The following is a 5,891-nucleotide window of genomic DNA, read 5'->3' on the forward strand; positions in this document are numbered from 1 at the left end:
ACAACAATAAATAAGAGATAATGTGCCAGATAATTACCAATGGTGAGAAGGACTTCAAAGGCATAACAAAGGGCATGTGACAGAGATAGATGGGGGTGGTATTTTAGTCTTGGGATTTCTGAGAGCAATCGGTCTCTATTAAGGTGGCTTCTGATCTGAGCTCTGAATCAGGCCAAGAGAGAAGTATTCCTGTGAAGGAGGTGCAAACAGTGTGCCAGACGAAGGGAATGGTACATGCAAAGTCAGGAACAAGTCAATATTTAAATAAGTTTTAAGGAGCTGTCCATGCTTTTTTATATATATTTAGATTTGTTCTCGTCTTAATCCTTGAACAAAGTCCTGCAAGCATTATAAACCCAACATAGAACTCAGCTTAAAACAGTTATTATCTTATAGTCTCTGTAGGTCAGGAAACTGGGCGTGGCTTAGCTGGGTAACTTGCTCAGGATCTCTGATAAGGCTGCAGTCAAAATGCTAGTAAGGGGATTTCTCTTTCTGATCTTTCGTTGTTAGTGTATAGAAATGCAACAGATTTCTGCGTATTACTTTTGTAGCCTGCAACTTTACCAAATTCATTGATGATCTCTAGTAGTTTTCTGGTAGCATCTTTAGGATTTTCTATGTATAGTATCATGTCATCTGCAAACAGTGACAGTTTAACTCCTTCTTTTACAATTTGGATTCCCTTTATTTCTTTTTCTTCTCTGATTGCCATAGCTAGGACTTCCAAAACTATGTTGAATAAAAGTGGTTATAGTGGGGCTTTCCTGGTGGCGCAGTGGTTGAGAGTCCGCCTGCGGATGCAGGGGATGCGGGTTCGTGACCCGGTCCGGGAAGATCCCACATGCCACAGAGCTGCTAGGCCCGTGAGCCATGGCTGCTGAGCCTGCGCATCTGGAGCCTGCGTGTCCGGAGCCTGTGCTCCACAACGGGAGAGGCCACAACAGTGAGAGGCCTGCGTACTGCAAAAAAAAAAAAAAAAAAAAAAAATCCACAAACAACAAATGCTGGAGACAGTGTGGAGAGAAGGGAACCCTCTTACACTGTTGGTGGGAATGTAAACTGGTACAGCCACTGTGGAGAACAGTATGGAGGTTCCCTAAAAAACTAAAAATAGAGCTACCATATGACCTAGCAATCCCGCTTCTGGGCATATATCCAGAGAAAAACATGGTCCAAAAGGATACATGCACCCCAATGTTCATTGTAGCACTGTTTACAATAGCCAAGACATGGAAGCAACCTAAATGTCCATCAACAGAGAAATGGATAAAGATGTGGTGCATATATACAATGGATTATTACTCAGCCATTAAAAAGAATGAAATAATTCCATTTGCAGCAACATGGATGGATCTAAGGATTATCATACTGAGTGAAGTAAGTCAGACAGAGAAAGAGAAATATCCTATGATATCACTTATATGCAGAATCTAAAAAGAAATGATACCAAGGAACTTATTTACAAACAGAAACAGACTCACAGACTTAGAGAACAAACTTATAGTTACCAGGGAGAAAGGCTGGGGGGAAGGGATAGTTAGGGAGTTTGGGATTGACATGTACACACTGCTATATTTAAAATGGATAACCAACAAGGACCTACTGTATAGCACAGGGAGCTCTGCTCAATGTTATGTGACAGCCTAGATGGGAAGGGAGTTTGGGGGAGAATGGATACATGTATATGTATGGCTGAGTTGCTTTGCTGTGCACCTGAAAATATCACAACATTGTTAATTGGCTATACTCCAATATAAAATAAAAAGTTTAAACAAAAAAAGATGCTAGCAGAGACTGTGGTCATCTAATATCTTGACCAACGATAGGAGATCCGTTTCTAACCTCAGATCTCAGTTCTCTGCTGATTGGTGACAGTTCCTGGACATATGGACCTTTTTATAGGGCAGAAAGACAGAGACAGAAAGGGAGAGAGACTGAGACAGAGAGAGAGAGGCAGGGAGGGAGGGAAAAAGGGAGGAAGGGGAGGGAGGAAGGGATGAGCGAAGATGAGAAGGAGGAGGGTACAACAAGATGAAATCACAATCTTTATAATCCAATATCAGAATGAGTTTTTATCATTTTTGCTGTATTCCATTTGTTGGAAGCAAGTCACATGTCCCACCCATATTCAAGGAGATGCCATTACACACGGAGTAAACACCAGCGGGCAGGGATCTTTGGGATCTTAGCCACCTTAGAGGCTGCCCGATGCACCGACATCCTCCTAGAGGCATCTTTTCAGGCGGATTGACCCTCGGTGTCATGGGATATTGAGGGCGGCATTCTCAAAGCTGGGCTTAGGTGCTGGTATTGACACTCTGAATTTATGCAGTTTCAAGTTGAGACACATGGGGACAGCAGAAACACATAGCTAGGATGTCTCATGCCCCTCAAGTCCTTGGAACCGAAGTTTCCAGGAAGGGTCTCAGTGGTACCAGGCACAGACTTGCTGATCTTGGTTCCTTACCCCACCCCAACCTCAGCCCGTTCACCACAGGGGAGCCACAGACTCAGCTTCCCAAAGGCTTCCCAAATTGGAGCACATTAGGAAAGTGGCGTTAAGTGTTCTGAGTTTCCCAACCAGCCCATCCTCAGGATTTACCAAATCTCTGCCCCCTCTTCCCACCACACCCAGGACCTGCACTGTCTGGGGTCCAAACAGGGAAGGCACAGAGGGTTCTTGTTCTTTCTGAGGTAGGGAGAGAGAGAAAGAGAGAGAGAGAGAGAGAGAGAGAGAGAGAGAGAGAGAGAGAGAGAGAGAGAGAGAGAGAGGGGGATACTGCAATCCTGATCAAAAATACAACAACAACAAACGTGTATGGAGCCCAGAGGCCAACTTGGAACAAGATAGGTTGTCGTGTCCACTTCATCTGAGCGGCGGGTTCAAGGCAGGATTTGGAGAAGGAGGCCAGGGTGAAGGTGGAGAGACAAGACTGACAGAGTAATTAGACTTTTGGGACACTCAGCGTTCCCACAGCAGAATTCATTGGGCACCTACGATGTTCCTAAGTCTTATGCCTGGGAATACAATGGACTAATTGGTGAATCAACCCCAAAAAATCTGTCCTCCAAGAGCTAACATTCTAGTGTCAGAGTCCATGAATATAATCAGTAAGCAAAAAATTTTTTTCTTTTTTGGCTGTGCTGCGGGGCATGCAGGATCTTAGTTCCCCGACAGTGCCCTCAGCAGTGAAACCTCGGAGTACTAACCACTAAACCATCAGGAATTCCCTCAATAAGCAAATTAAGAAAGATATAAGATCCCACTTTTGAGGAACAAAGTAGGGATGAAGGTGGAGGGGTATATTCTAGTTTTCTTTTTAACAGCTTTATTGAGATATAATTCATATAACATTCACTCATTTAAAGTATACAATTCAATGGTTTTTAATCTATTCACAGAGCTGTGCAACCATACCACAATCAAATTTAAAGCATTTCCATTACCCCAAAAAGAAACCCCATACTCAATGACAGTCCTTAGACCCCATTTCACCCAAACTCCACAACCCCCTGCCCTGGGCAACCACTAATCTATTTTCTGTCTCTATAGATTTGCTGATTCTGGGCATTTTTCATAAGTGGAATACACAATATACGGTCTTTGTGACTGGCCTTTTTCACCTGGCATAATGTTTTCAAGGTTTATACTTCATTCCTTTATATAACCAAATAATACTCCATTATATTTTGGATATATGTGTCGAGATACCACATTTTGTTTATCCATTCATCAGTTGATGGGCATTTCGATTGTTTCCACTTTCTGGATGTCATGAATAATGCTGCTATGAACATTTACATACAAGTTTTTGTACAAACAAGATTTTCAATTTATATTATTATTATCTTTATTGAGGTATAATTGACTATATTATAACAATATATTAGTTTCAAGGATACAACATAATGATTCAATGTTTGAATATACTGCAAAAGGATCATAGTAAGTCTAGTTCACATCTGTCACCATACATAGTTACAAAATTTTTTTTCTTGTGATGATAACTTCTAAGCAACTTTCAAATGTGCAATACTGTATGATTAACTATAGTCACTGTGCTGTATATAGGATGGCAGTTTTAAATTAAGTAGTTAGGGAAGATCTCTCTGAGAAGGGGACATTTGGTTTAAGGACCTTAAAAAGTGAAGGAGGTGTATATGTTAATCCCAGTCTCACAATTTATCCCTCCCCCTCCCTTTCCCCCCTGGTAAACATAAGTTTGTTTTTTACATCTGTGACTCTCTGTTTTGTAAATAAGTTCATTTGTACCATTTTTTTAGATTCCACATATAAGCAATATCATATTTGTCTTTCTGTGTCTCACTTCACTCATGATGACAAGCTCTAGGTCCATCCATGTTGCTGCAAATGGCATTATTTTGTTCTCTTCTTTTTTATGGCTGAGTAATATTCCATTGTGTATATGTACTACATCTTCTTTATCCATTCCTATATAAAATAGATAACTAATAAGGACCTACCATATAGTACAGGGAACTCTACTCAATACTCTGTAGTGACCTATACGGGAAAAGAATCTAAAAAAGAGTGGATATATGTATATGTATAACTGACTCACTTTGCTGTACAGCAGAAACTAACACAGCATTGTAATTCAACTATACTCCAATAAAAATTTTTTTAATTAAATCAGGTTATGAAGAAGCTAGGGGCAGGACAGGAATAAAGATGTAGATGTAGAGAATGGACTTGAGGACATGGGGAGGTAGAAGGGTAAGTTGGGACAAAGTGAGAGAGTGGCATGGACTAATAATACTACCAGATGTAAAATAGGTAGCTAGTGGGAAGCAGCCACTTAGCACAGGGAGATCAGCTCGGTGCTTTGTAACCACCTAGAGGGGTGGGATAGGGAGGGTGGGAGGGAGACGCAAGAGGGAGGAGATATGGGGATATGTGTATAGGTATAGCTGATTCACTTTGTTATAAAGCAGAAACTAACATACCATTGTAAAGAAATTATACTCCAATAAAGATGTTTAAAAAATTTTTAATTTAATTTTTTTAAAAAGGTGAAGGAGGATACAGAGGACACAGAGAACAACCAGTGCAAAGGCCCTGAGGTGAGAGTGAGCACACTGGCATGTACAAGGAATCACTCTGAGAATAAGATTGGGTCATATTAATAGAGCTAAATAATGAGCAGGGGTCTTTGGTCTTATTTTTTTAATTAATTTTTATTGGAGTATAGTTGCTTTACAATGCTGTGTTAGTTTCAGTTTCAAAGTGAATCAGCTATACATATACATATATCCCCTCTTTTTTGTATTTCCTTCCCATTTAGGTCACCACAGAGCATTGAGTAGAGTTCCCTGTGCTATACAGTAGGTTCTCATTAGTTATCTATTTTATACATAGTAGTGTATATACGTCAATCCCAATCTCCCAATTCGTCCCACCCCCCCTTCCCCACCCACCCCTGTAACCGTACGGCCGTTCCCTACATCTGTGTCTCTATTCCACGAACAGTTGTTTTTGTTTTTGTTACTGTAAGACAATTGGAGCATTTCCCAGAGATGATGAAGAAAAAGTGCAGGGGAGGGTGTGGAGAGCAGAGGGATGGAGAAAAATGAAAGGGGGTGGAGGTGAAGGAAGTGTGAGTCTTCAGCAATCGGGAGGGTAAATGGCCAGGTGGAGGTGTTACCCTGGGGTCAGAGCCCATGAAAGGGGCAGACCTGGGCTTTAGAAACTGACACCAGTGCTGCAAAGGCCTGGAACTCCCCGTGGTGAGTTGGAATCCCACCCACCCTCCTCCTCAAAGTCTCTAGCAACTCAGACCTGAGCTGAAAAGTCCTGTATCCCTGACAATGCCCTATCCCCATCTGGGCAGAAGGCAGGTCTCAGGTGTCATTAACAAACCACCTGA

The sequence above is a fragment of the Lipotes vexillifer genome, unplaced genomic scaffold (genome assembly GCF_000442215.2).
Source record: "Lipotes vexillifer unplaced genomic scaffold, Lipotes_vexillifer_v1.1 scaffold469, whole genome shotgun sequence".
Taxonomy (NCBI): Eukaryota; Metazoa; Chordata; class Mammalia; order Artiodactyla; family Lipotidae; genus Lipotes; species Lipotes vexillifer.